Source organism: Saccostrea cucullata, unplaced genomic scaffold (assembly GCF_032062105.1).
Source record: "Saccostrea cucullata isolate Sc308-1 unplaced genomic scaffold, CSIRO_AGI_Scuc_v1 ctg7180, whole genome shotgun sequence".
In the NCBI taxonomy this organism is placed as follows: domain Eukaryota; kingdom Metazoa; phylum Mollusca; class Bivalvia; order Ostreida; family Ostreidae; genus Saccostrea; species Saccostrea cuccullata.
Window position 1 is genome coordinate 1,645 of NW_026928188.1, and position 10,320 is coordinate 11,964.

A 10,320-nucleotide genomic window follows, 5' to 3' on the forward strand; every position below is an offset into this window, starting at 1 on the left:
TGTATTTTTGTTTATTTATGTAATGTTCAATAAGTTCATTCAGTGTTGATGAAAAAAAAATGTTTGATTCCTTAAGGTCTACGTCAAAAAAATAAGATTTTATTGCTGTTTGCTTTAAAATATATTCTTAATATAAAATACAATTAAACATATACTGACATGAAATTTTAAAAAAAAACTTCGAAAACACAATGATTTAATATATACCGAGTCAGAGTGAGAATAGAGCCCGAACCAACGCTTAAACGACTCATTACGGTATAGTATGAGTTGATATTATTCGAGACTAACACGTGTTTCCGCTTTAGCAGTAAACAACAACAGCATGGATTTTCATGATTATTTTACGATGGAGGACACGTCAATTCATCAGATATGACGGGTCTTTTCTTTGGCATTATATGTGAGTAAGTATTGATTGAAAAGTTTAAAAGTGTTTTAAAGTACATTGACTGAAATGAAAAGACATTATAGACTACCAAGGACCTATATACTATAGTACTAGTATAAACTGGACCCTGGCTACACGTGTACATGTGATATGAAGCCGTTCGCTGGTTTGACATCGTCGGTAACCCACAAATGATACTTTTCGGTTCTTTCAACGATCACAAAAACTATGTCACTGTTTTCTCAATATGGAATCCGAATACTGTGTTGACTGATTAATAAAATCAATAAAATATTTTTGTTCGATGTACTCCGACCCACATTTTTCAAGATGGTTTGGTAGGTCGTTAATTTTCAGGTGGTTTACACTGCTGAAACATTGATAACTGTCATAAAATCACACATTTCTTAACAGTACATTGATATGTTTGTTAGCTACACAAGTTTATTGTTATAAAAACTTTCAGTCAAAAAGCATCCTATAGAAATTATACATCTTTGCTTTAAAATGAAACCATTTTAGTAAATTTAAAAAGAAAAATAAAAGTTTAAAGTGCTGAAAAAATTATTGGGTAGGGGCAATTTTGAAGGGTCGTCAGAGTACATCAAACAAATCAATTTTTGTATTGTTGGCCTGAACATCCAAACCGTGTTTTGCGATGATGGATTCAAATAAGTTCGACTTATTTTTGTGTTGTTTTTGAAGTGGGTAAGTTTTCATGACCACCTCTAAGTACCATTTAAAGAAAAAATGAAACTTGACATACATGTAATTAACACAAGCACAAAAATTTTTTTTAGCATGTGTAGTGTGCTGGTACCAAAGGCTTCAGAACTTTCATCTATGAAGACCCACTTGCTAATCCCACCAATGGCCACCATGCACAGAAAAGACCATGATGTGGAGGACATAGGTGCTTAGTTATTAGTAAGTCAATTTTATTGCAGTCAAAATTCCTCATTGCCACTAGATGACTATTAGTCAACACTTCCATGTACATGAGTAGCCCAACTGGCGCAGTGGTCAGAGCCTCTGCCCTATAGTCACGAAGTAAGGAGTTGATCCTTACATTGCAGGTTCGAATCTTACTATGAGACATGGAGACCTGTCCTTCTGATGAGACACTATAAAATTATCTTATCTTATATTATACTTATATAAACCAATTAAGGTCCCTTGTCGCAGTAGGTGCTGGCATGAAAAAGATCCCTCACAGCTCAATAACCGTAAGTGCCAAGTATAGAACAAAATTTGCATCTGTCCACCGACAAGTGGTGGCGTCTCCATCTGAGAGAGAAATTCTATCTAATAACATACAAACAAGCCCTTGTACATAAACACCTTGTCCCAGGGATTTTTCTCTGAAGTAACAGTTTTCAGTCCAACATGCCCTTTCTCTTAACAACCCTGACAACAGAAACTAAAAAAGTATACTTCATGCATTTGATAAAATTAATGGTTAATTATGCTGTTTTTAAAAATTTATAATTGATTAACCATGATTGTTTAGTACAATGCGGGCAATTTTTCAGTCATAATACATTGACTTCACCAAACCATTTAACTACAAGTATGACAATATATGACATATATGTAATATAATATATATGATATGCTTTGTAAAGACTTTTTAACAACATTATAAAAGGAAAGTTATATCAATGTGTCAATTGTAGATTTCTGTATAAACTAAATAATCTGATTAAAAATACATATTCGATTATAAAAGCTTAATTTTTCAAAACTTTTTTCTAAAATTTGTTACAGGAGTCGGGACAGAATACATTTAGAAACTGATCATGCCTTGGTCAAATCAAAGGAGTTCCCTCGGTCTTTCAGAGAGATGGCAGAGAGTTCATTCAACATGAAGATGATGTGCACATAATGTAATCTGGGATCTAAAGTTAGAGACTTTGAAGAGGATGTGCACATAATGTAATCTGGAATCTAGAGACAAAAACCTGAAAACTTACTAGCAAATAAGCCTATCTGCTTGTTAATTATTCTTTGCTGGATACTTCACTTTTAAGAATGCTCTTTATTTCTATCAATAATGCAAGTGGTTATTCAAGATCGTGTCATGTGATATAAGGAATTCTGACTTTTGACAGCATAAGTCAAGGGTTTGTGAGAAGAGTAGCAAATACTAAAGAAATCCTTGGCTACTGAAATGCAGTACTTGTATGCCACATAAATTGGATGAGTGAAAGATTGTAGCTGGAGTTCTGTGCTTGTCCATCTTTGCTGTTTTTTCATATGCTTATAAAATGACAAAAGTTGTTTTAACAAGTGACCCAGTAAAGACTTGAATGGATTTTTTTTCTTTTTGTAATTGCATACACCTTTAAACGATCATCTCTTGATACCGACTAAATTTTCTTGTCTGTTTGCTAAATTTTATCATTAAATTTAGTATATTATAAGAGGAAAAAGGTTGCACAATATTTTTCTGCAATTATTTAGAGCATCTTTCTTATAATATATAATTTTTCAAATTATTTTGCATCATTGTCAAGATTAAATCTTAGTAAATTTGATAGAAGTTAAACTGATAAACCTAAAGTTACAATTCAAATTGTAACGTGCAATGATCAAATTAACTGGACCTGATCCATATCGACCTCTGATTTCCTTTGTGATTTTGATTCATGATAAATATGTAAGAACGTATCAAATTAACCAAAAAAAAATTAATAAGTCCTTATTATACATTCTTACTAGCGTCGGAAGTGACATACCTTTAGTTCATTTCTTTTTCTATTTCTTTTAATCCATTTTTAGGAAATGTAATCCAGCGTGAGATTCTTTTAAATATTCCTAAAGTATAGGCCATGTATTGTTTGGTGGGTGAGTTTGAACTGTGTTTAATTGGGAAACATCAAAATGTGCTCTCTTGATATACTGCTTTCATTTGGTGAAATTTCAATGAAAAATTTCGGAAATCCTTAATTAAAATATGATATGAAAAAACCCCTAAATTTTGGAAATTTATGACGCAGTTGCTGGGAACGGCAAATAAGACACATAAGAAAATGTGATTTGGTAATACATGTACCTTTTAGTTATTTTTCATAAATGACAATTCATTTGTTCATGTACACTGTATATGTTTCAAAAGCACAAAGAAGATTTTATGAAGTCAGAATTAATATTTATCAGATTGAAAAAAAGGATAGAAACGAAACGATGATACAACTTGGACCTTACCCCAACTGAAATAAAAAGAAAATGTACATGTATATATCATAAAGAACAAATATGCATGTTATGTGAGACACTCAAAGACTATAAAAATGTCTGGGTGCATTTGGACGCTAAAAGGTTTGAGATTGGGAGGAGACGAACATTTTCTTTGTTGAAGGTAAGTATGCCGAAAAGATAATTGGAAATATGTCGAAAAGTTAAATGCTAGTTGTAGTTCGTTTTTTAAAGCATAGAGTAGTTTTTATTCGGTCAAGTAAAAGATGTACATAAGAACTTCGTTTTTAAGAAATACTTTTGTTACATTTGATGGTTAATACTATGCAGATTAACGATAAAACGCACAAAAGTAGTTGAATTTTTTTTAATTCATATGGATAGCATTTCATGCCACTTAAATTTAAATTAGCACTGAGAAGACATAGATAACTTTTATTTTACTATTATATTTACCTCCATATTAACGGGACATGGACATAGTTTCAGCTAAGAATTTTCAAATTTACTTTTCCATGTTTACAAATATTTAACTAAGGTCTTTCTAATGATCATCAAAAATTTGAACATCAGTTGTTGAGATAGAAGGCATATTTAGAGATTCAAACATTTGTTATGTATAAACAGGGTCCATGTCATGTTTTTGTTTACATAGATTAATATACTAATACATGTATATGTTCGGTCAAGGATAACAACCCCCTTGACATGTAAAAGATCGTTTCTCTGGTTTTCGAAAATGAGTAGGCTCACTGGAGGCCGCCAGAAAAACCAAATATTTCAAAAATGATCATACTCACTTAATTTGATCGCCGAAATATGGCTGAAATATTCGACTCGGCGTTAAACAATAATAATCAATCAATCGTTCAAAGAAGATAATTTCAAATAAAAGTTAATTTTGAATACGATTCGACAGTTTCTAGTGATATGCTGAATTTTATTTTGTAATAAATATATTTTCTATATGTAAACAAAAACAAGGCAGAAGCCTTGTTTACATTATGAAGAACTTTTAGTTCTATATCTCGTTTATTAAACACCAAATGGTGTTGAACTTTTTGCTGATCATTATATTATGCCTTAGTTAGGAATTGTAAACATTTAAATTAGTTTCAAAAATTCAGTTAAAACTGTGTCCATGTCCCTTTAATAGAAGAACTAGACAACGCCGTGTCGGGGTGACAGGGTAGTCTAACTCATTTTTATTATTTAAACCATAATAACATGAACACTATTGAAAAGAAAAGAAAGGTCTAGTTTACCGATCTTTGCCTCGGGAATTGATGTTTAACGTTTTTTTCCTATAAAAAGAGCTTAAAAGGCTTTAAAACAATTTTATACTATTTGCAGCCCAAAGTATTGAAATTTATGGTGTATTGAATATTTTTCAATGATCAAGATTGGTAAGTTTATATGAAACAGACGAGGCGACCTCTGTTATTCGGAGTACACTAAGATAGACATGTAGTTGACATATAAATGAAAGAAACTTTTACTATAGTTAATTGATAAAATGTCAATATAATTAAACTTCAAGTTGAAAACCAAGTAAGTGTCTTTTTCTTGTCAAATAAAAGTTCTAAAAAATACTCTGCTTTAACCCCTTCTCTACCGCATCGGTCAATATGACCGATAGCGCGTTAAAACACGACAATGCGATAACAGGACCTCCGTATCTTTTTAATAATAGCATTAAGGTATATAAACTATATATCATCTTTTAGGAAATTTTCTCTACTTTCAGACCCTGTGAAAATTTCGAGCCTTTTTAATAGGTAATGAATAGATTTTACGTTTTGAAGACATTCATGACTTTTTGAAAATGACGCAATTTTCCAAAGCAAGGACGATTTTCCTGACGATAGATATATTTTTTCCTGATTAAATCATTTAAATAAAATTAATATATTTAAAAAGGATATTTTCTCTGCTTTTAAAATATGTAAAAATTATTGCTTTTACTTTTAAATATTTTATAAAAACAAGAATTTTCTTCCACGCATGTAATTTTTCTAGGTTTTATTCGTAATATTGAAATTAAACGCAGTTTTACCTTTATTTCTGTGTTGAAATAGGGAAAACAAAATACAGCTGGTAAAAGTGGAGAAAATTTCCATTTCAACAAGACTTTACTGGTCTCTTTATTTTCGGTATTTTCTTAATTACCATAGTTTGAATTTTGAACCTCCGCGTAATTTTTTGTACAAAATTCGAATGTAGTCAATATTTAACGTCAAGGTCGTTTTCGTTGCGCCTCATTCGGAACATGTTTAGTACTATTATATTTAATTAAATATATTTATTTAAATAGATGTTTTATTTAAAAAAAAAATGGTTTAAATTAACAGTAATTATATTTACACCTTTATAGAAATGTAGTACTTATGTATTTTTGTTTATTTATGTAATGTTCAATAAGTTCATTCAGTGTTGATGAAAAAAAAATGTTTGATTCCTTAAGGTCTACGTCAAAAAAATAAGATTTTATTGCTGTTTGCTTTAAAATATATTCTTAATATAAAATACAATTAAACATATACTGACATGAAATTTTAAAAAAAAACTTCGAAAACACAATGATTTAATATATACCGAGTCAGAGTGAGAATAGAGCCCGAACCAACGCTTAAACGACTCATTACGGTATAGTATGAGTTGATATTATTCGAGACTAACACGTGTTTCCGCTTTAGCAGTAAACAACAACAGCATGGATTTTCATGATTATTTTACGATGGAGGACACGTCAATTCATCAGATATGACGGGTCTTTTCTTTGGCATTATATGTGAGTAAGTATTGATTGAAAAGTTTAAAAGTGTTTTAAAGTACATTGACTGAAATGAAAAGACATTATAGACTACCAAGGACCTATATACTATAGTACTAGTATAAACTGGACCCTGGCTACACGTGTTCATGTGATATGAAGCCGTTCGCTGGTTTGACATCGTCGGTAACCCACAAATGATACTTTTCGGTTCTTTCAACGATCACAAAAACTATGTCACTGTTTTCTCAATATGGAATCCGAATACTGTGTTGACTGATTAATAAAATCAATAAAATATTTTTGTTCGATGTACTCCGACCCACATTTTTCAAGATGGTTTGGTAGGTCGTTAATTTTCAGGTGGTTTACACTGCTGAAAAATTGATAACTGTCATAAAATCACACATTTCTTAATAGTACATTGATATGTTTGTTAGCTACACAAGTTTATTGTTATAAAAACTTTCAGTCAAAAAGCATCCTATAGAAATTATACATCTTTGCTTTAAAATGAAACCATTTTAGTAAATTTAAAAAGAAAAATAAAAGTTTAAAGTGCTGAAAAAATTATTGGGTAGGGGCAATTTTGAAGGGTCGTCAGAGTACATCAAACAAATCAATTTTTGTATTGTTGGCCTGAACATCCAAACCGTGTTTTGCGATGATGGATTCAAATAAGTTCGACTTATTTTTGTGTTGTTTTTGAAGTGGGTAAGTTTTCATGACCACCTCTAAGTACCATTTAAAGAAAAAATGAAACTTGACATACATGTAATTAACACAAGCACAAAAATTTTTTTTAGCATGTGTAGTGTGCTGGTACCAAAGGCTTCAGAACTTTCATCTATGAAGACCCACTTGCTAATCCCACCAATGGCCACCATGCACAGAAAAGACCATGATGTGGAGGACATAGGTGCTTAGTTATTAGTAAGTCAATTTTATTGCAGTCAAAATTCCTCATTGCCACTAGATGACTATTAGTCAACACTTCCATGTACATGAGTAGCCCAACTGGCGCAGTGGTCAGAGCCTCTGCCCTATAGTCACGAAGTAAGGAGTTGATCCTTACATTGCAGGTTCGAATCTTACTATGAGACATGGAGACCTGTCCTTCTGATGAGACACTTTAAAATTATCTTATCTTACATTATACATATATAAACCAATTAAGGTCCCTTGTCGCAGTAGGTGCTGGCATGAAAAAGATCCCTCACAGCTCAATAACCGTAAGTGCCAAGTATAGAACAAAATTTGCATCTGTCCACCGACAAGTGGTGGCGTCTCCATCTGAGAGAGAAATTCTATCTAATAACATACAAACAAGCCCTTGTACATAAACACCTTGTCCCAGGGATTCTTCTCTGAAGTAACAGTTTTCAGTCCAACATGCCCTTTCTCTTAACAACCCTGACAACAGAAACTAAAAAAGTATACTTCATGCATTTGATAAAATTAATGGTTAATTATGCTGTTTTTAAAAATTTATAATTGATTAACCATGATTGTTTAGTACAATGCGGGCAATTTTTCAGTCATAATACATTGACTTCACCAAACCATTTAACTACAAGTATGACAATATATGACATATATGTAATATAATATATATGATATGCTTTGTAAAGACTTTTTAACAACATTATAAAAGGAAAGTTATATCAATGTGTCAATTGTAGATTTCTGTATAAACTAAATAATCTGATTAAAAATACATATTCGATTATAAAAGCTTAATTTTTCAAAACTTTTTTCTAAAATTTGTTACAGGAGTCGGGACAGAATACATTTAGAAACTGATCATGCCTTGGTCAAATCAAAGGAGTTCCCTCGGTCTTTCAGAGAGATGGCAGAGAGTTCATTCAACATGAAGATGATGTGCACATAATGTAATCTGGGATCTAAAGTTAGAGACTTTGAAGAGGATGTGCACATAATGTAATCTGGAATCTAGAGACAAAAACCTGAAAACTTACTAGCAAATAAGCCTATCTGCTTGTTAATTATTCTTTGCTGGATACTTCACTTTTAGGAATGCTCTTTATTTCTATCAATAATGCAAGTGGTTATTCAAGATCGTGTCATGTGATATAAGGAATTCTGACTTTTGACAGCATAAGTCAAGGGTTTGTGAGAAGAGTAGCAAATACTAAAGAAATCCTTGGCTACTGAAATGCAGTAATTGTATGCCACATAAATTGGATGAGTGAAAGATTGTAGCTGGAGTTCTGTGCTTGTCCATCTTTGCTGTTTTTTCATATGCTTATAAAATGACAAAAGTTGTTTTAACAAGTGACCCAATAAAGACTTAAAAATGTTAAATAATTCTTGTAAGAAAAGAAAAAATGTAAATCTTTTCTTATGCATTGTATTCTAGATAACAAAATGTATTTGACTTAGTTTTTGAAAAATGACAAAATAAGTACTCTATTGTGTAATTATACTGCTTGCAATACATTTTTACCTTAATATGATTTTAATAGTATTTGTCACTAAGATTGAAATACTTGAGAACACATCTTACAAATTTTGTTCTAGTTTACTTAAGTCAGAGGTATATTTTTTGAATGGCAACCAAGATTTGAAAAAAAAAAAGTAAAACAAAACTATTCACTTTTGTGATATCTCTGTTGATTTTTTTTTGTTTACAATTTTATGTGTCAGTTATTGGACAATATGGCCATAATAATTGCAGCATTTCAAATTTGATATATACTAACGATTTAAGGCAGATTTCTGTACTGATATGACCTTGACCCCCAAAGAGCAGAAATTTCAGGGTCAATATTTAAGACAATTATTTGTTGGATGTTTTATACATTATTTTTGACCTTATATCTTACAAACGATACCATGGAAAACTGTCTAGAATAAGAAATATGAAACCTATAAAGCCAAAAAATTGAATATTGCTGTTGCTTAGCAACCATTTAAAGGTCATTCAACACAAATTTGAACAAAAATAATATGTGGATATTGCAATTCAGTATGATGCCTTCTAAAGAGTAAATTCATAATTTTCTTCTTTAGCATCCATTGTTACAAATTTTAGCAAGAAAGATGAAAAGTTTTGGGAAAATTTTCTAAAATTATGCACTTATTTGACCTTTGACCTCCAAAAAAAAGTGAATCTAATGAGGTCAAACTTTAAGACAATTATCTGATGTATATTATTTTCAGTATCATTACCCCACATTTGACTTTACAGTTTAATGGAATGCATAAATGTGTGTGGGATGAGCAGAAAACAAGAAATACTGCCTGAAAATTGAAAAAATACTCCGTTGCTTAGCAACCTCTTTAAAGTCATTATTTGCAGAATTGAAAAAAAAGTTTATGTGATTAATGTAATACAGGAAAATGCCCTCTTGTGGGTTTATTCTGAATTTCCTATTTCAATGTGTATCACTGTTCATTTTTAACTTGAAGATTAAAAAGAGTCAAAAAATGCAATAAAATTCTGCACTAATTTGACCTTTGACCTCAATTTCCACTAGCAAGGTCAGTCGTGAGGTACCTGCATAGTTATGAAATATCATCTCCAAAAAATTCCCTACAAAATGGTATACATTATGCCTAGATTGCTCTTTGAATAAAAAAGTTATAAATTGATTTATAAGGATATGTCAATAGGTTTGCAAAAACGCTGAAAATGTGCCGGTAGAGAAAGGGTTAAGGTGAAATAGCCCTCTGCTCCAAATTTCATTTTTTTTATTCCAAATATTGATTTTCATCAACAACAATAGCAATAGATTCAAATGGAAAATAGTTTAAATATGAAGCGTTGCTTACTTTTTCAGAAATGGATACTCTGTCTAACCATGATGTGAAGAAAATTTGACATATGGTAAATAGAAAGATCAATAATTTTTTATCTCACAACAAAATTAAAGATATGAGGTACTGAGTATATACATGTATGAAAATAATATTTACTATCATACAGGTCTATCTA

The 10,320-nt window shown here is 31.0% G+C and overlaps 2 long non-coding RNA genes across 2 annotated transcripts; both read left to right on the forward strand.

Annotated features, from left to right (window-relative positions):
* Positions 1-241: 241 nt before the first annotated feature.
* Positions 242-2,302, forward strand: LOC134276696 (uncharacterized). The gene is made up of 3 exons (XR_009994105.1): positions 242-407; positions 1,192-1,318; positions 2,159-2,302. It is a non-coding gene; the product is annotated as an uncharacterized LOC134276696 (long non-coding RNA).
* Positions 2,303-6,218: 3,916 nt separating this feature from the next.
* LOC134276697 (uncharacterized) lies at positions 6,219-8,279 on the forward strand. The gene is made up of 3 exons (XR_009994107.1): positions 6,219-6,384; positions 7,169-7,295; positions 8,136-8,279. It is a non-coding gene; the product is annotated as an uncharacterized LOC134276697 (long non-coding RNA).
* The last annotated feature ends 2,041 nt before the right edge of the window (positions 8,280-10,320 follow it).